The sequence below is a fragment of the Haliaeetus albicilla genome, chromosome 17, assembly GCF_947461875.1.
Source record: "Haliaeetus albicilla chromosome 17, bHalAlb1.1, whole genome shotgun sequence".
NCBI classification, from domain to species: domain Eukaryota; kingdom Metazoa; phylum Chordata; class Aves; order Accipitriformes; family Accipitridae; genus Haliaeetus; species Haliaeetus albicilla.
This window is the reverse complement of record NC_091499.1, coordinates 28376801-28398326: the sequence shown is the minus strand read 5'-3', so window position 1 is coordinate 28398326 and position 21526 is coordinate 28376801. Positions and strand designations below refer to the sequence as shown.

Sequence of the window (21526 nt, the reverse complement as noted above, 5' to 3'; positions counted from 1 at the left end):
TCCCTAAATGGTTACTTTTTAAATGGAGAAAAATCTGCTCTACAACTCATGTAATATGAAACTACTCTCTTCCGTAGTACAGTTTCATCTTACCCACCTTCTGCATTTGTTTCAAATACCTCCCTTTCCTCTCTAGCTCATCTCTTTCTCCCCTGATGTAATCTCCCTTCATTGCATAATACTAGACAACCCAGGAAGATGATGAAGGACACACTCTGACACGCTTTCACGTACATTAATTTTGATTTATGCACTTGATTAAAAAAGTGTGCAGAGACAAATCTAGAACATCTGTCAGACAGGAAATCAGCTGATCATTATCCATCAGTCCTGTGGCCATAACTCAAACGTTGCTATCTAAAAATAATAAAAGTACATCATCCTTTATATATGTAGCAGTTACCATTATGTTTTCACCTTTGTTTTTTCTATACTACACCTGAGGTATTAGAGGCTGAGGAGAAGACTGAGCTCAAAAGTGCTACCCACTGCGCTAGCACAGGATGTTCTCTAAGTATATTTGAAAGATGACGGACTACCCCAGCAGGCTTAGAAATGACATTACAAATCAAAACTTAAGTCCACTTAGGTCCATATAAATCAAAACTTCAGTCTACCTCCAGACATATGACCGACCATATTCAAAATAGCTTGCTGCTGTGCTTTAAATAAATGGCATTTCGTTCTTCAGTGTTCTAAGGAATTTCTTCCAATTTCATTCCGATGCTCTCTTATAATAGTATTTTCTAAGGCCTACATACAAGTAGGGATGTAGAGTTTCTCCACTCTTCATCTGTTTCTACCTTTAATTTTTTTTAACATAACCATCAGGAAATAACTACCTCTGTGGCACCTTGCATCTGTTATGTGTAGTATTTTTCATGCTTCCTCACAGAGTAAATAATAATCACAGTGTGCACAGCATCTATTTTCCCAATTCCACTCCTCCTCCCACTGGCAACATCTCCTTCAGCTTCACTGAACTCATTTTGCTGTAGCCTTATGCAAGTTAAAGACACATCTTGCCAATGCCTGCATACAGTTGCTTCTCCCAGCTTCCGAATTAGTTGTCATTTTTCTCCCATGTCACTGCTTACCAGACCAATGGTGCACAGCTCAAAGAATAGTGACAGATTTCTAGAGCAGAAGGTTCTGTGCTTCCCCAGCTCCCTTTTTTCCATAGCAAAAACCAGGCCACCCAAAAGCAGAAGGGGACTGGGGGGAAAACAGAGTTGAGCAGGGATGCAGGCTGTTTACAGAGGGTCAACAGTAGGAAGGCAGGTGGACCTCCCAGAAAAGCTCACCTACTAAAATTAGAGACCAAAGGCTTTGACTAGCATCCCAACTAGTACTCCATCAGTACTCCATGGCACCAGACTAACTTTGCAGCTCATTACTGGGCCATGACATAGTGCTATGGGGTTTGGGGGAATACTAGGTTAATCGTCTCATATACACCTCTGAAATCCCAGCAGGATCACCCAGAATGCACAACAGACCACTCAGGTGTGCAAGGGGGAAGGAAATGCTCTGCCTGTGAAAACTGGCTACAACCAAAAGTAAAACTCAATTACTGTATCTACCAGACACTCAAGTAAGTGTCCTCAGACAAAGCAATGGCAGCTAAACTACCGGTGGGATTTTCTCCAAGCAAGATAGCTAGTTTGTTAATCTTTGAATCTTCTTTTGTTGGCAGCATAGCCAGCCCCTTGGGGGGAAATGAATCACAGAAGCTGGTGAGAATTTATTTAAATAAATGACAAAGGAAAAAAAACAAGTAAGTCTCCTGAAACAGTTTGTGTTGAGGATCAAGGGAAAAAATGCTTCACGGTGCTCAGTTGTAGCAGGTGCCACGGTCCCCATTAAATGTCAATGCTGTCTCTTCCTCACCCTATCTGTTAGGAAGTAGATAAATCACCACCATAGGTATTTGTGAAAGCTCTTTTTTCTTCTGATCTTTTTACTGTCTTACACAGAGACAAAATACTGGTTTTGTTCTGCTTGGAAGGACAAACTCTTCCTCAGGAAGTGTCAAAAGGTTCCTGACATTGGTATTGTTGCAATTCCACGCAGGAGGCTGAAAGACCAAACACATCACTCCTTGCCACTCAGGCTCTTCTCTCCTCTCAAATATTTTTCTCTTAGGTCTTACGAATAGTCTCTGTCTCCACTATTAGAGAAAGCTACACTTCCCAAACACTGTTCCTTTTGAATGCCCCTCAATAGGAACAAACCGGAAAGCATTAAATCCTCTCACAAACACCTGAAAAATACAATAGCCAGGTAGGACTTTTAGAGCCAATTGATTGATTTTGTGCCTTGAAGGTCTCTTACTGTAAGATGCATTTCAGCATCTTACTTCAGTCAGAAAGAACTTTAGTCCTTTTAGATGTGTTTAGCTGGTTTTTATTTACTTGTAAGTAATGAGTGTTCTCCAAGCACCTTTACCCCAAAAGACAACATTCAAAAGTTTTTAAGTAAGGAGAACAGAAAACTTATTGAATGAAGTGCTTCCCACTGTGCAACTTAGATGAAAACCACATCTCCTTGCTACGCAGTTGCCATGCTTTCACATCCTCTTCTGTGGCAGCTGCACCCTGATGGCTTTGCCTCCTCTTCCCAAAGATCTCAGAATAGGAACATTCTCATTATACATGCTCATGTAATCCTTCTGCTTTATCCTGAAGCATTACTGGGGCACAGAAAAGGAAAAAAGCTAGGAACATTCATGCATTTAAGGAAGACAGTCCAGAGATTATGATCATGACCAACAGTAACCCGGGCACTCGCATAACAATTTTTGTGAGAAAAAATTCTGTTAAAGTTTGTAACACACTCGTAAGCCTAGTGCTGGGAAGCACACAGAAAGATAAGCAAGCCGTCTTAACCGTATCTATATAAAACACAGGAGTCTCTATTCTGTTTGGGGCTTAGGAAAGGAGACCACACATTTCTTAATACACAGAACCAATATAGCTATCTACACGAAAGTTAGAAGTGAATCACTCAGGAAAACAAGTAAATTTGTTAGCTTTCAGGTTTTTTAATACATCACTAAAGTTGAAACAAGAGTTCCTTTTATTATTTCGTGTTAGAAAGATGATTTGGGTTTCCTGTACCAATGGAGATGGCCTCTCTAGTGCATGTTCTCTGAAAAATTTGTGAGTTGTTTTCCCATACAGGGAAACTAAATTATATCCCTTCTCAGTAAATCTACAGTGCAGAAGCATGTCTGAGTCCTTCTACATCTTCTGTCTCAGTCTGGATGTTACAGCCCATACAACACATGGTGTTTTGGGGATGAATTTGAAAGTTTGGTATCTCACATAACAGGTTTTCACTTTTGGTTCTTTGCAGTGTACACAGCAGGACAGACATTTAACACGTCTTGTGTGTTTCTTCTGCTCTGGTTACGTGACAGACTACTCTATCCTCTTGCACCAGGAGCAACATCCTTACTGATAATGTGCAAAAATGGCTTCCATACGTGATTTTCCTAGTCCCAAACTGGTCAGCCTAGGATACCAAGATTACACCATTTCTCCATTTCCTGCCTCGGTGTGAGACGGGGAACCAAAGGAACCTTAGTAGATATAGTAGATATATGAATGTAGATAGGAATTGTTTCATAAATATCTAGCTTATAATGAAGTTAAAGAAGTTTCAATAGAGGTAGACATGGCCCAAGGGGATGAGAAGTGATGTTTAACGTTTGCATTGTTGAGGCTGGCTGGGACAGGAGATAGTCCCTGATAAGAAGCAGCAGTCGACCCCAAGAACCAGCCAAGACCGGCCTTGTGATCTGGATAAATGCCAAGGGACAACTGAGTCTGCGCAGGGACAGACGGTTAAGAGTTCACCATGAAGAAGATATACAGCCTTCATCTTCACGACCACCAGGTGACCACCATAAGGAGGCACTGCACAAGCACAGCTGAGAGAAGACTATGGAAATGACTTCCTGGAGCTAATTTTAATATGAAGCAGGGATAGGTAATGCCTATGTATAGGCGTATTGCGAAACTCTATGCATATGTAACACTTGACTGTATAAATTTAAAGCGAACTGCCAAGTCAGGTGCACACAACTTTGGTGGGACTACCCCCCGTGCTGCCCAGCGCTGAATGAACATACCTACTTTACAATCTTACTGATTGTGGAGTCTGTTTTCCGCACGTCAGGTGCTCTCAGAAGCACTGAATGAAGGTCCAAGATCTTGATCAAGTTGTTCAGGTGATCACCACTTTGGGGCACAGAATCTGAAAACATTGGCCAAAGCTGTAGGATAAAGACAGGAGCTGACGAATTTTGCCCCTTGGTGAGTCCAATTTCTACATAAATCTTGTCTATGCTTTCATGAGGAATGGCTGAAGATGGGGAATTAATTTTACGAAGTATTAAGGACCATCACACACCTCACCAATCTTCAGCTCCAAATGCAACACATATCTTAACTTTTGCTGTCTCCTGTGTACAGTACCTATAAAGTGTATGTGTGCACTTGTACAGATACTGCAGCTGAAAGGACTGGTGTAAGTCCAGTATGCCATGCCAGCATTACGAGGTATGTATGGCATGAAACCACTTTCTATACAAATGAAATGGGATGGACTTTCTTCTTCCTCAGACTGGTACTTCGAAACTTTCAGTTGAATTTTCTGATCACTTCCATAAAGCCACTATTATAGAAAAGGCAAGAGAAAAAAAGCCATGTAACTTATTAATCATGCTGCTTTTACGCTTCTGGAGAACGCACAGATACCATGGTGCAGTTCACCCTCTACAAACCCGTACAGAGTAGAACAGCTTTACTGTGAGCTGTGTCTGACCCCGAGTACGCACAGCGCTCTGATGCACAGGAGAACACATTACAAAACCAGTAGCAGTTCTAAGTAATGGTACAATTTTCCCATTCTGAAACAAAATAAGGAAGAGAGGAGAAAGGGTCATGATACTGACAACTGAATCAGAAGTTATCTGTGGCAAGTAATAAATGAAGTGACATTAGCTGAAGGCAGTCAATACAAGCAAGCAAGCAAGTCACTTTCCAAATGTCTCTGAGTGACCAAAAGCAATGACGGACATAAGCTTTAGTTGACTTCACGGGAAACACAATTCAACAGGAAGCAACTCTGATGCATCAGCTATGCTGGAAAGAAATCAAGTGCATTCCCTACTATGGAATAAGAAATGAAGCTCAATGGAAACCAACCAACCAACCAACCTAATTCTTCCTCTTATATTTTGGCCATTCACCCTCACAGAGTTTTCATTTCCTACTGCAAAATGTATAAATACCACCTGTCCCACATACCCACATACTACTTCCTGAGTTCAGCCACAGAGCTCCCCCCTTCCAAATCCCTTCTTAAGATTTGCATCTGGCCTGAAATCCAAGAGAAGTTTGCCCACCCACAACAACATACCCGAGGAGCAGTTTAGGATTTAGAAATCGGTTTTAAGGCTAATTTTGCAGAGGCCCTGCAACTACAACATTGCAGTTAACTTGTAGTCACAATTTTTTGCATTGCCAAAGGCGCACAAGGAAACAAGTATCCTCCAACCTCTCTGATCTCCTTGTTCCTCAGCCTTTGAACTGGGAATTTTTTAGGGAAGAATCAAAGGACTTTTTCCCTCTACTTTGATACCTGCTGCCCCAGCATCCCATGAACACTTTATGCAACACAGACAAGTCAACAGCTATGTAAGCCAGCATATGCGTGCATCAGTACTCTATTCTTTATCAGAAGGAGCAAGGGATTTAGTTCTCTGCTTGCCAGCTCTGTGGAAGAAAACTGCTCTGACAAAACCACTGGGAAGGGCTGAGGCAGCAAACAGCTTGTGGCATACTGGAGTCCAGTTACACAATGCATTCTAGTAAAGCCATCAGCGCAGTGCAATATAAAATGCAATTGAGAGAAGATGAATTTACAATTTAGCAGATACATGAGAATGGGACAATCCTATGCACACAACCAACACACCTATGCATCCAAATTCTCTTACTGGAGAAGGCCCAAGTCTCCTTGAGGTCCTACTGACATGAATGAGGAACGTTTCCATCCAGTTCAGAGTGAATCAGAGGGTACCAATACATACAGGTTCCCAGGAATGGAGACCCTTGTGGAAATGCTTAAGGAAGAGAATGAGCTGCAGAGAAAGAGGAGGAGTTGCCTGGTAGCAACATGTGGGCACAAAGGGCTGAAAGTCAGGAGCACGAAGATGACAGAAGTTAGAGGCATGGGGAGCCTGTAACTGTGCTCATACATAGAGAGAAGGAGAGATTAAGTGAGGGTCTATGTGAGATAAAGAAGTGACACGGCAAGGTAAAGGGACACAGGAAGAAAGGAGAGCTCTGGAACATTACTGAGGAAGAGGAACAAAATTAATAACGAAGAGCTTCTTTGCACGGCAAGCGGGGTGGAGGCAGGAAGGAAGAGAGTCTTGGTAAAGTTTGGGGAGTGTTTCAGGAGACCAGCTCTGCTGGAGGTTGTGCACAGAGATGGACACGATGGAGAACCTATGGATTAGGAGCAAACTAGCTAGGTTGCAGTAAAACAGGCTTTTTTTTTGCTTAAAAGAATATGTGTGTAATTATCCCAATATGCCCACATGTAGGAAAGCTGAAGAGTCTGCACAAGAAATACAAGGACAGTTTACTACACCCAGGAGTCTATTTTCTTTTTTTTTTTTTTTTTTTTTTAAGGGGATAAATTATTTTCTTAACATGACACGTGCCACAACATCTTGTTAACTGAATATGTAGTATTTGCGACGACACTTACAGTCTGATGTTTGGAGCCCTCAAAAGAACAAGCAGCTGCAATATGAGCTTCTGCACAGATGTGCCTCTTTTTTGCCCTGCCAGCAGCTGTCCTCCAGGGAGAAAAGTCCCTGCTTGTTTCATATTCAGACCTCCAGAGGGTCCCCTGGAGGCAGAAGTGGGTTTGATGAAAGGGTTATCTTACCATTATGAAACTCAGAAAGGACACAAGCCAGAAACTCAGAAAGGACACAAGCCAGGGCTTCCCTCCATCTAGCCATTGGGTGGTAACAGTCTGGCAGTGAAGTGAGCAGGAATTGCATGTGAACAGCAGCAGGCACCTTGCTAAGTCCATAAGCCTTCAAAGCATGGGACTGTTTCCATTAAAAAGCAAGGACAAGCTCTCAGAAACACGTTATTGTTTTAGTTATGCAAATGAAAACTGACTTTTGATTTTATTATCTTTGTCACGGCCAGATAACATTCCATAATTATATTAAAAAAACAGCTTAATCATATCTTATTTGTATGATTCTTCCTCCTTCAAATCTATGAGCTGTATTTTTTTATGACCTGGATCAGACCTGGAGAGCATCCCACCCTACGTGTGGATTTCTTCCCTGGTCAGCTTCAGTTGCACCTTACTGATGTGGAAATACTTGTGTTTAGCTACTTTTGCAGTCACAGCCCTTAGTGCTTCTTTGCCTGAAGACAGGAGAGGATACTCTCTGTCTGGTAATGATATGGTTCATGTCCGATGAACACTTCAGAAAAGCTGAAGTGTAACCAAATCCAAGCACCATTCTTCTCCCTAAGTTGGAGTAAAACTTTCCTGTTTAAATTTTTGATTTCTGCATTCTGGTTTCATAATGCCAAACACACACAAGGAGAAGTCACTACTTCCAGTCAAGAATCACTCATTGCAGTCTGTTCTAACAAAAAAACCCCAAACAACAAAAAAACAACACACACCAAACCAAAACAACAAAAACTGAAGTGAAACTTAGTAATTAATTGCTACTTACTCACAGGGGTCTGGATATAGCATTTAAAGCAAAGTCAGCGTATCCCTCAAGTCTTTACTGAGCAATCAAAGTACTAACGTACTACGAAAACCTAATTTTATTTTCTTTAGGACAGTAAGCTGCAACAAAGCCTGCTTGACTTTGTCATGAGTGACTCTGTAAACCTAACACTCCAAGTTTTTATTATTCGAGTAGCTTCCTTAAGCACCAGCCTGAAAGGTAAAGCAGTTGACAACTTCAGCTATTTCACCAGTATTTACTGTTGATGGGAGCATCTCTTCCACCCTGTTCACAAGGAGCAAATACCAGTCTGAGAGCTGCCAAGATATCCTGTAGACATCACCCCAACACTTGACTGAAACATGGTTCTCGGGGTCTCAGCATTCTTTGCTTCCATCATGAAGCTCTGCATAACTATTTCTCCCCCATAATTGTTTATTCTATCTCTCGCTTCACTTCCTTCTTCTACTCCACAAATGATCTGGGTTTCCTGAACTGTTCTTCTGGCTCATCCATGAATACTTCTGGAAATCCAATCCAAAATACTTCATTTGGCATTCTTCACTGGATAGGATGTTGGAAAGAAAATCGTATTTGCTCAACTGAATAAATGTTTAGTTAGTTAATAAAATATTAGTTTATTAACTCAGTTCAAGGGTAGTAAAAGGTCTTTGATTTTGCAAATATAAGTGAACGATTGTAGGATAATTCTATAAAGCCATCTCAGCTTGAAGGAGAGCTGATCTACCCAAAAGTTTCTCCAATGACATTTTTCTAACTAATAGAAGATATTTTCTCTCCCTAAAAACTTTGTCTTGACCATGTCCTTAGGCCACCACAGGTGCTGTAAAGTTCTACTAAATCATTTTGGTTCAGTTTGCCCTCAGGGGAAGACGAACCAACAGAGATCACTGTGCTTTTTGCAGGAATCTGATGACTTTAAGTGAGCCCGGGGCAGAAAACAGCCATTTGGCATGTGAAGTCTAATACAAACAAAATGGAGCTAACCCCCAACTGCAAGTGACCCTGGTGCACTGAAGAACCGTTTAATGAGTTACTGAAGTCTCCTACTGCTGTGCTCGACATGGCAGTGACTTTACATTCGCAAAGATGAAAAATCAATAGGACATACGGCTGGCTACATTTTGGGAAGTTATGTTACATGACTTTTCCGCACTGTCTTCTAAAATTGCATTTTAAATCTGGACCCTCAGTTCCCTGCTCTGTATGTTCCATTTATATTTTATTTATGCTTTAGCGTATATTTTTGCTTCAGATACAATATTTCTTCAAAATTAAATGAATAATTTTTAGTTTTCATTTAATTCTCCAACATACATCATGCTTACTAATACAACACCACTCAGGTCATATCCTCTAGAGCATACCTGATCAATCTTCGTACTAGTTCTGTTTACTAAGTTTAATGAAATTACAACTAGAAAAATCTGCCCCATCCAATAGTGACTCACCAAGAAAACAGACCAAGATTTGAGAAACATGTCTTCCTTTAGACTTGTAATTTAAGTTAGATAATGACCTTGATTCACAAGACTTCCCAATTAATATTTACAACAGACTTTAACTTACAAGTAAAAAAATGAATTCAATTACAATTTACTGAAACATATCCTGATAGTATAGGTTTACATTTTGATCCTGCAGTTATGCATGTACTTAACTTTATCCAATTGCAAGGCTTCTGTTGCTTCCATTGAAATTTTATAACACAGACAGGAGACAGCACTAGGAATGCACTCTTTAATGTTCAGGAGCAGATCACTGGGCTGGATTTGTCCCTCTCAGATTTGGAGGTAAGAGTTGTCTCCAGTGGATCAGACACCTGCTGATACAGTCCCTGGTTATTTCTCTGCACCAGAAAGTCTGTGACCGCATCTTAATGGTCAGAGACCACAGGGTATTTACATGCATGCAGAGGCACAATCAATCAGAACAAGGCAAGTCTCAGATTTACTCCCCTGCCAGAATATTTTGAGACTGGGGGGAAAACTTACCAAAATTTTCCACAGAATAGGGAATATGGGGGCACAAATATCTGAGAGCATCTTGTCCTTAAATTTTCTGGGAATGAGCCAGCTACACCTTGCTCCACTGAATAGCACTGATGAAACAGAATTTCAAATAAATGAAAAAAATAACCCCGAACCCACAATCTCTTGAGGACTAATGATGGAAACAAATAGGCTATATGATTAACCACAGTACACACTAAGAACTTTTTCCTTGCAACTTATTTTCGATTAATTTTACGCTTCAGGTGAGGAGTTTATCTGCAGTACTACACTTGCTCCTGCCTTCCTATTTTTAGATGACTCCATTTGTTTCCTCCGCGTCTCTGCTGAAAGGATACCATTGATCACAGCGATTTATAAAACTACCGGACTTTCATGCTATTTCAGAGTGTCTCTTTTTCCTATGAGAATAGGGCTAATAGGTGAAATTCATACTAGTTATAAGCCTAAACTAGTCAGTAGAATTACACCTGGGATACATTTAGTTTAATTTCTTTAGCCTTTCAATATACTTCTATTTTATGAAAGTATGAATCATCTCTATTACCCTCCAATGCCCTTAGCCTAGGACATTAAAACAGCCTCCCTATCTTAGAGATTCACGGTTATAGGCTAGTTTGGTAAAATAGACATATTTCAATCAAAATTCTAGTAAAATATACTAAGGAAATTATTTTATGGTCTCCCTGAGCTTACTTGGCAATTGAGGAAAATTATTGCCTCTCAAAAAAGTAAGCCCTAAAAGCAAATCCCTACCTCCAAATATTACAGCCTATGTGCTGTTCAAGAACAAACACCAAACAGTCATTTCCAAGGCATGTACTGAGCTGGCAGTCAGATAATTTCCATGCTGTTGAATTCATGTATTTTAAATTAATTCAATTAAAATGTTCTCTCATTGAGGCAGATGGCTTTAAAAGAGTCTTTTCAATTTTGGTAAATGATCCTTCACTAAACATGCCCTGCTTTTGAAACACCTGGATAAAGTGCTTTAAATAAGGATCAAAAAAAGTATATTAATATCCGAGATGATAATGAGGCTGTGAAAACAACCAGTATATACAGGACTATTTAAGAGATGACAGAGTAGAAAGTTAAAGTGTGCTTTTTATAAATCACTTGGATGAAGTATGGCTGGACCCTTGAGCTATTTCAGCTGGAATGCCACCAGGCATAGAACTTTTATTTAACTTTCTTAATCTACATGGGCCATTGCCGCTTAAGGAAAAGTGGAGGGATGGAAACCAAAATGTAAGAAAGCCATCAGGTCTTGTTCCTATTTGTCACACAAACAACATTAGTTGGGAGGTCCACATACTGAATCTTTTGGTTTTAAAAGTTTAACAATCAATCAGCTTTCTTCTTCCTCATTCTTATCATTTTTAATTTAACATTTAGTCTGCTATATTCTGAGTGAGAGGTGGGTTTAATTTTGACATGTCAGACCAGAGCCATTCTTCCACAAGGAGTAGCAAAAGCAACAAGCAGGATCTGTCTGAGCAAATGTTTTTACTTTGCTTTCCTCTGGAGCAGAATTGGATAGGATTTTCCTACTGAAAACTGTTTTCCATTGTAAAGGAATCTGCACTTTCACTGCGTGGAGGTCTGTTGGAACCATGCTGTTCCTGAATCACATCAATTTTAACAAAATTTTTTTACTGGGTCCAGGCAAGAGAGAGCCTGCCGACTGCTGCCAAAGAGTTGCTTGCCTGCAGTCAGGGGCTGGGAGAGGGTGGGAGGACAGTCAGTCTGAGTTATTACGGGTTAGGCGAGTGCTTTAATTGCTAGGTTCTTTGCTACCTCTGAAGATCTCACAGGCTGGTTTCATCCCCGCAAGCACACAAACGCGACCTCACTGGGTTTCCTCACCCTGGAAGGAGCCCGTGATACAGCCCTGGTGGCACAGGACATTTCCTAAAATGCTAGGAGGGCAGGAAAGCCCAGACCTCGCTCGGCTTTATCACAGGAGGGTAGTTCCTTTGTGCTCCCATCTGGCACTGAGACCAAGACAGTCAAACCCCTGGCAGCCGCACAGACCATGTAGGCGATGGGGTGTCCTCCCTCCCTTACCCTGAAAGATGCAGCACCAGCCCTGCCTCCCCCCTTCCCACCCTCCCATGGCAGCAAACGCCTTCCCTCCTCTTCCTCTGCCCTTCTACAGCACCAAATTCCCACACCCCCCCGCCAGGACACTCTCACTCCATGCAGAAAGTGCCAGTGCCCCCCTCCCCATCCTGCCCCACAGGAGGACCACAGCAAGAGCCTCCACCGTCCCCACGGAGGCTCTTCCCCAGGCAGCACCACGTGCAAACCTCCCCGTGGAAAGACAGAAGAAATGAGCGGGGCAACCTGGCCAGGTGAATCACATCTGACATTTCACTCGCTGGCTGAAGGCGCTCGGATGCCAAGGAACGAGGCGCCCGAAAGAACCTATTTCCAGTTGGTTAAAAATTACTGTTCAGTGCTGACATTTTGTAGCCTTCAGACTTTATGTCTAATTGGAAATACCACCCTTGCAAGCTCCTCTTAGGACTCTGCAGCCCCCACAGCATTACACACACCTGTGTAACATGCTGTGTGAGTTCAGGAACTGCTCAATGCTCAGAAACAAATTTTTCCTATCTGCTAAGCTAATGACCTCTTCTAGAATGTTTATAAGCTCTGAACATTTCCTTTTTTAGCTCTGCAAGCATAATCATATTACAGCCTGACACCTGGCAGTGTAAATTAATCTTCCTTCTTTTTTTCCCATGCAAATTCCGCAGAAGTGGATTTTTTCCCCCATTTTGTCTTACTAAGCACAGAAAGGGAGAGAAGGAAAAAATCAGATAGGCATTATAACTTAAGTGAATCTTTTTGCAAACTGATGCTTCTGTTTCTAGACAGATTGAAACAACACCAAGCCCATTTGGAAGACACATTCTACAAAGATGCATCTTTCCCAGAAACACACAGACCTAATTGCATTGCTTAATGGAAACTCCACAGGAGTTTTGTTTGTGGAAGCATGGAGTTGAGCTTTTCAAAACAAAAACCTGGAAATGATACTGACTTGTAAGTGCAGATCTTTGGCGGGTTATGCTGATGGTGTTGTAGTACTCAAACATTTAGTCCTTGTTTTATGTACTGGCATTTACTTCTGCATTAAAACCTGTATCTTTGAAAGGTAAAAATTAAGAAGGATGCTTGTCATGCTTTCCTGATGAGCGCATATCCTTTTTCTAAACTCCACTCAACACTGGAGATGTGTAAAGCCTACACCACCTCCCTAGAGACTTGCATGAATCTGGGTGAGAACTGCAGATGGTGTGATTTCAGGGGACTCCTGTTTTCTGCAGATGACCTCTGGTTCTTGAAGAGCTACAAATGACTACAGGCACCACGGGAAACATTCTTCTCTGGTCTTCACTGCCACATTTTTTATGGCTCCCCTTAAAATCAGCAGCTGAAAGGTTTGTTTTATTTATATCTTGTGTTTTTCTCAAAAAAAAATGCAGAAATAGTTCTGAATTTTCTTGATTGCAGATGAAAAGACATGACCTTTCACCGAACAGACCAGTATGCTACGCTCATTTTGAAACTATGGGTCAGATTCTGTTCCTTGTAACATCAACCAAACCACTACAGATTTGTTCAATGAAATAGAGGTTTCGGACAGAGCTGACAGAAAATTAATATCTGCAGATATCCCTCCACAAAAGCCCTGCTCATTCATTTTGATGGGGGCAGGGGGGAAAGCAAGAGCAAGATTTGCTCCTGCCTTAGAAGTTTTAGCACTTCTCCCCAGACTGTAAAGAGTCCCTCAAATTTGTGAAGGGCCACAGGAACGGTTTCGCCTGATGAATCCCTCTTCCCCTCTGAAGAAGGAAGAGGCACCCACAGAGAAATGGAACCCATTTCTGTACTTCTCAGCAGGGAACTCCCTAAAGCACCGACAGTCACAGCCAAAGAACAAAATTTGAACATATAATTATAGAGTCTTTTTTGGTTTTTAAACTAACCACATTTATTATACCAAACAAGATGCTTACTCTAGTGTTTCAAAGGAGAGCCTAGAAAGACAAAGATGACTTCCACAGTGTGTAAAGCTCAGCGAACAGGAGAACATCAGCAAGGTTATGAACATTTAAATAAAGGCGAACTTCTCAGTTTGCTTAGTTTGTTCAAGGCTGTATGGAGACAAGCATAGCTCTTTAACTAAAGTTCATTAGGAATGGTAGATGCTTATGAAACCCTGTTAAAATATTTTAAAAACAGCCTAAAAGAGGTAGAGGACACAAATGGTAGAATACAGCAAATGAAAGCATAAGAAAAAAGCTACTTACAGGACAGCAAAAAGGGGCTGATGAATACCAGAGACACCCAGAAACAATCGGAATGTGATCCCAATGTCTGGCTGTCAGCTGACTACAGCAAAACACCAAGGGAAAGCTGAACTGTTGCCAAGAGGGAAACAAAACTTCAACACTTTTAAAATAAATAAACAGACTACAAATTCACATACAGGAGCACATGCCTTACAGATAGACTTCTGGACTTCAGCCTTTCCATTCAAGGCACTTCTGGTACAAAAATAAGTCCTTAACAACCATGTCACAAAACAAATTCTCCATCCTCCCGTGAAGGAGGGTGAATCTCTCTGCACCAGTAGTGGTGCTACATTCACCCCAAAGGTGGCAACTGCTGCCTGGACACCGTGTAAGAAAGCAAGCCACGTCTGTTCAATGGCATTCTGCTACCCGAAGCGATAATACACAACTATAGCATAAAAACCGCTTTCAAGCTGTTATAAGATAAATACTACTTTCCCACCACATTTGCAGCAAATGTCTACAACTGAGTTAATATTTCAGCATCTACACACAGAGAGTTTTCACAACAGACCAGAAAGCTACCTGGAAATAACCATACTGCTTAATTTTGTATTAGCTGCCAGTTGATTTGCATGGAGAACCAACCAGCCTGCAGGAAAGAAGGTCATCTAGCATGGTTTCTTGGCAATCTGCCCCATTCTCCCCCTGAAAATGCTAAGTACCTTAAAGTTCATGGCTCAGGTATGCATACCTTCAGCCCCACAGCATGGTCTTTCTTGAAGTGGGGCTGGGCGTGAGCTACAGAAGAAAAGCACTGCTTGAGCTGTGGGCAATTGCAGAGAGGAATATCCAGGAAAGTGCCAGCAGCTCTGGCTTCCACCGTCTCCTCAAAAATAACCTGCCATCACACAACTAACAGAGAAGCAAATCGCCGCTGGAAAAGCCTCCCTGCTTTTAAAAATCAGAAAGGCTGAAACAATTTGAAGCTATACAAATAAAGCAAGCTACTTGTGTGCCGAGTACGTCAGCAGGGGAAAAAAAGGAACGGAACACTGAAGAAAAATTATCTTCTCAGTTGAGGAAATGACTCAACGGTTTGTACAAAGTCAAGATAGTCTCCACCTGACATTTTTCAAGGGTCAGTCACCCACAGGTGGGGCACTGGTTTTATTTACCACTGGATAGGTTTCTTCTGATACACAGGACCCAAGCTGAGTAAAACTCAACTGCTGTAAATCTAGAGCAATGCCACTGGAGTTAACGTCCCTCTGGATGTACACCGGGGCAACTGAGGTAGGGGTCTTACCACAAAACTGTTCACATCAGCCAATTACTTAGTTACTAAAGTGAAAATGGGACATTTCAGTGGAAGTCACTGGGATCATAAAGTCAGGTAGCAGAAATAGAATTTAATTTTCCTAGATACATATTCCTGTTTTGTACAGTGTCATCTCTATTTCAAATGTTTAACCTAAATGTAAAAAGAAAAGAAAAAAGGAAACAATTTGTTTAAATGGTTATATTAAGTTAGCCTTCAAATCACTTATGTATTTATTTGGGTACAGTGTGAAAACACACTAAAGTCTACACCAATCTATTCAACAATTCAGCACTAGCCAAGTATAACCTTTTCTTCCCCATATTCTCTCTTGGATGAACATTCTTTCCTCTGCACTTTCATATTAAGTGATAATACTCCTGAAACCCAGTACAAACTTTGCCAAGGGCTCAGAGAACCCCTGCCCATTCCCTAGGTACTAGTTATAAAAAATGCTGCTCCAGAAAGTTATTAGAATACTAATACAAAGATCAGCATTTTGAAGTAGATGGGGGTTCATCATGGAGAGATTACTAGATTTCAAAATATTGCAAAATAAATTGTACCGCTTCTCAACTTCCACCTCAACATTTCTGCAACAGTAGGTGACACAGTAAAGAAAGCATACATTTACAGGAAAAACTGCAATCTTCCCTGAAGCTTTTAGCACTCTGTAAAATGAGTTTTCTTCTTGTGCTTGTTGATTATGCCTATTTTACTGGTTTTGGTTAATTAACACTATCCAGAAGAAACTTCAATGACATAACTGTCCTTGGCCATTGGTTAGGAGATATGCTTCATTTATTTTACAAGTATAGTTAGCAAGGCAAAGCAAGAATGGGTTTCTAACTAAGAACCAGGATCTGAAGAGACTAGTGTGAATAAAGGGAGACAGAAAATGTTATCAGGGTCACACTGACCTGTGCTGCGGTATCGCAAAGGATATCTTTGGTTGCCACCACGCTGATGCACAAACACAAGCCAGCTGGGGTAATGCAATGGCTAGAGCCCCATCAGCCCCCTTTCCAACTTATTTTATTTCCTTCTATTCCCCCTCCCTTCAGTAAATCATGCCTGGTATCAGCAGGGAAGCACAAAATTGTGAATGTTACCTCAAGTTAAAATGTTCTCTTGTTCCAAATCTGTTGCTCACCTGAAGACGAAAAACCGTGCTTTTACTTCAGCTGATATATTACTGGACAAACTGCTGGTACAGTCAGTGCTCTGATTCACATCCTTAGCCCGCAATGCTTTCTTTTGCACACATGCCCTTTCAAATCCGACATTTTATGTGTTGATTTTAGCTGCTTTATAGTTACCTAAGTGCTGAGGGGAGGAAGAAAACAACATGCACATACAAAAGGTCTGTTGGTGGGTTCTCTCTTTTATATTTTAAAGTTCAAATGCATATATATTACACATATTTGCAGCTCTCCAGGGTTTCTACCAGCTAAAGGATAGATTTTTGTGAACTGTTACTGCAGCTTCCAAAACTGTGACTCGGCAACCACACTTTCACACTTAGAAGTTTGGCAAGTGGCTTGGTGCCAGATGAACTAATGATCTAAGAGCTTCCTAATATGCAGCAGGATGCTTTAATGAAAGTTTGCCCATTACATATGTAAGGACAGATTATTTGCTGTAAACTCAGATAAACTTTGTTGGTCTTGCAGCACTGAGAGCATTCAGAATCTCCCAAACAACATAATGTTTGTGTTGTGGAAAGTCTATTCTGGCATGTCATCATTTATTAAGAAACCACTTTTGCATTTCTCATTTCAAGAAATGTATTTTCCAAGTAATATTGCTAAGACCTTTATTTGCTGACTTCTTCTACAGTAAGAAGTTCTATTTATTCATTTTTTAACAGATGAAGACAGTCTTCTCAACTTGAGTTTAGTGCATTTTAGAAGCTCAGTTAAGTCCTTTTATAGAACAACCAAGTTATCTTGTATGAAGTTTTTAAAGAAATAAAAATTAGACCATGAGATACATTATTGGAGTGATGTCCAGAATGCTCTTAGGTTTATACAATGCATATAAATGCATTTCAGGTTATTTGTAATTTGCATTTATTTTGTATTATTAGGTATGGATACCTCCACATCTCCTACACTGATGTCTGAGGACATATGTCATCCAAATTATTTTCTCTCTAAATGCTCTTGCCATAGCCATTAAGGTGAGATAGGGACGAAAAGAAACTTCTCTAAATTTCACTGGATATGGAACTGTTCAGGGTCATACTACAGCTGATAAAACCCCACTTTTCTCTGAAGTGAATAAAGGCACAGCCAAGCCTACTGCAAGCAGCCATATGCAAAGTCAAGCTTTTTGTGGACTGTCATGATGAAGGCCCACTACTGTCCCTGTACTTCATCTTGCCTCTTTTCTTGTTCCACACACCACAATTCTTCATAGCATCTGGGAGTGGATTTTGATTCGTTCTTCAGCCAAGAGCATGTGTATGTGTAAGACAGGTGCCACAACACCTTTGCTTGAGGTACCAGACCTGCAAAGTAGAAAGAAGCCAAACCACAGAACTAGATGCTAAAATTTCCTCTACCGAGTTGGACGCTTCAGAAAACTGCTTCAGCCTACAAATTTCATACATGAAAGGAGAGCGACCTGGAACTAACCAACAGGTAATACCTGGGAGAAGGGCATGCCTAGGGATCCTACCCATCACAGCTTGGCCTTGCTCTGGGTTGCCAGGAAGCACCTGCATCTACTCACCGCTCACTTCAGCTGACGAAGAAATCATCACCTCTGCAACGACTCCTTCAAATCACCAGGCAGGGTTCATTTCTCCTTCTGAACACATGCCCAGAGGAGAACACCTAGCGATTTGAAGAAGAACTGCCTTGAGCTTCTGTCTCCTACGTGAGTGCTTTGGTCCCTAGGGAAGAGGTTAAGTTGACCAATAGCACTTTCCACTGTGCCAAAGTATTGTAACTGAAATTCTGCTCTTTTGATGTCAGTGTAAATTTTGCCCTAGTCTTTACACTTCAACCTCTAATACAACGCTTCCTTTAAGGGGGAAAAATAGTATGTCACAGAAGTTGGGGGTCAAGGCTGGCATTAGCCAGGCCACCACCTGAAACACATAGGAAAAATATTATACTTGAAACCTAAAGACTGCTTCTGTAATTTATGCAGTGACTATTTCTTACACAAGAAGAAAGAGGCCTTGGAGTCAGTCCAACATTCACAACTTTCACATTTCCAGCTGAGTACCGTAGTGACTGTGCTCATTTGTCCCCACAAACCATGAATTCTTAGCTGTCCTCTTCTCTAATTAGCTTCCAACTGACTGGCTAAAAAATGTCCACAGCACTGAGCTGTTAGAAAGGGGTTAAACCAAACATGAGTAAAACCAAAACAAAATTAAAGGAAAACACTGTATGTTTATTTAAGTAAGACAACACTAAAAACATTGACCAGCTGCAAGGAACTGCTGAGTATTTCTCTGAAAGAATATTTTCTTTGTGTTGCCAATATTACATTAACAACATACTGATAAAGAAAGCACTAAAGAGGACCCCAACAAGGTGCTGTTCTCTCAGAGACAACAGTTGCAAAACATCTTGGGACATTTACACGCTTCTTGTAACTGAAAGTAAATGAGATCAATCACAACACAGCCGTGCTAATCTGATGATAGGACAGTTGTAATCACCTCTGTTGCTACATGCTATGATGACTCACCACAACTAATAGACTTTTCTTATCTCCCTAGCGGAATCATTATTAGAATTTGTCCCTGCAAGTGAGGAGTTACCACACCTACAAAGAAAGGAACAGGATTAAAAGAAAGTTGAAGAGTCAGTTTTCAATTATATGTATTATTTCCATGTACCAAACGCTAACAGTGATAATTTATTCTGGAATAAAACTACACTCAGGAAAAAAATTACACCTCTTGCCAGCCTTTGGTGTAGTTTAAATGCATGGCATACATCAGTCTGCCAGGAATACTGGAGTTAAGAGTCCTGAAAAAAGTAAAGGAGGTCAGCATAAGCTGTTAGACACAAAGTACTTGAGAAAAATGGACCACTAACATGTCCAAAATAAATAGAAGATAATTATGTAATTATTTTGGAAACTCTCAGCATCAGTTTCTGTGTTTATCATTTCTACATCACCCCTGTGTCTCCTTCTACCACCTCAACCCCCGAACACTGACAAGCTGCACTGAGTTCAAGAGCTGGATCATCATATGGTGAAGTCTGAACTGATGCCAACACAAACCTCATCGTACATCAGAAAAAGCCCCTTGTTTTTTTCCTCTCACCACAGACAAAGCCTATTTACCCAAGTTCTGCAAAGGCTTGTTCACATTGCTTTTCTGGAGAGAAGTTCTCAGGCACATCCCAAGTTAATCACTGAATTTGAAGTTGGTGAACTCTTAACAACTGCTAAGAAAACAGTGATGACCAGTTGTCAAGGCAGCATAACTTATTGAAATGAAGTGACTTTTGATAGACAGACAAACTGATGATGCTACCTGGCTGTCAACCCAAGGCCCTATGTTTTCTGGGACAGACTCTTTGCTCTCCTTATCGTCAGCCAATCTAGCAAATTTCAGCTCCAAAAGTAACATTTTTGGGGAAAAGATGCAACACCAAACATTCAACAGTGGCCCATAAAGAAAGTGTCCTTGTTATATACTTTATCACAATTTTAGAAATTTTACATGTCACTAATCCACATTAGAAAAATGACCTTTGAGTCCCTTTAAATTTAGGAAAGGAAAGAAATTCTGCCATTTTCCTAACTTTATTTCACAATTATTAAGTCATTATTTCAGACTATTCATGGGCACATTTTAGATTATGTCTTTGTATCTGCCCATTCTGTATGGATTCTGATTCTGCTGCTGAAGAAAAACACAAGCTTTCTGAGTTTTTCTCAAAGTCAGCTGAGGAGGGGAAGGGAACAAGTAACATAATTAGGAAGAGTACAAACTAGTTCAACTTCATTCTGTTTAGTCTTCTAAAAAAGAGTTCTGCATATGAAAAAGAATTAGGGTCAGTGCTTCTGGGACAGCTGAAAAACCCAATTAAAGCAAGGAATCCTACTTGACTTTGCTGAATACTTTATGAACAGATGGGGTGCATGAGACATGAAGAAAGGTCTGGGGGGGAGAAGCAGGCTCTGGTGGCTTCTCAGAGGCCACAGTCTGCTCACTCTTGCTTCAGAATATCAAAGACAAATTTAGGGATATTCTAAAATGTCTATCTCTTCAAAAAAGGAGCAATTGCCTCTTTCACAGTGAAAACAAGTTAACAAAACAAAATTCTTCTGTTCAAATGGGAGTAAATGGATGAAGCAGTCAGGTAGAAATCAGTAACTTACACTTCCAGCATTGGTCAGAACCGTCTTCCTCACCGAGCAGATTTACAAGGCCACAGGAATAGACTGGCATAGGTTTGAACTCTCATACAGAATCAGTCAAGGTGGTGACTGGGTGTGAAACATATTTTACACTTCCCTGATGCAGGAAGTCACTCAGTCTCTTGCCAATGACTACTGTTTTGCTGTATGTGGCTAAATTTTTTTTTTCCATCTGTCTTTTTGCCTAAATGAACATGTATCCACTGTCTTTGGCTCATTTCCTGCTCCCAGAAATTGTTCTACTTTACTTTGGACCCTGAATAATAGTTCTTTGAACTTATTTGAGGCTAGAACACTAGGCAGTATTATTTCTTCATTTGCTGAAGCAGAAATAAAATGTCATTTTTGTTATACTAAACTACCTCAGCTAAGTGTTTGTTGGAATGCAGTTCTGCCTTCCTGCTAATTATTGGTATGGCTTCTTGCCAGCCATCATCTTGAGAAGTTAAATACTGGCTTCCAGATGAGCAGCAATGCTAAAGACAACAGAACATCATTCTAAATAAAATAGATGGCAGCATGAAAGGAAAGCAAACATCTTCCTGCTGGGACAGTTGCCTAAAAGTCCTGGCTAAGCAACTCCCTTATGAAGACACGGTAGGGTTTTGCCAAAATAGGAGTTTGTCAACATCTCAAAACTAGCACACTTTTCATCATGTCGAGGTTCACTTGGTGG

General features: G+C 40.8%; 1 protein-coding gene across 6 annotated transcripts in view; it reads right to left on the bottom strand.

Annotated features, from left to right (window-relative positions):
* PKIB (cAMP-dependent protein kinase inhibitor beta) overlaps window positions 1–21526 on the bottom strand; it is a 57111-nt gene that overhangs the window by 7361 nt on the left and 28224 nt on the right. Inside the window, exon 1 of one of the 6 annotated variants that reach the window (XM_069805158.1) lies at window positions 14148–14170. The exons of the other annotated variants lie outside the window; for them this stretch is intronic. The gene's annotated coding sequence lies outside the window, so the exon portion shown is untranslated. Of the gene's footprint in view, window positions 1–14147; window positions 14171–21526 lie in introns of those variants that run through there. 6 annotated transcript variants of the gene reach the window in all.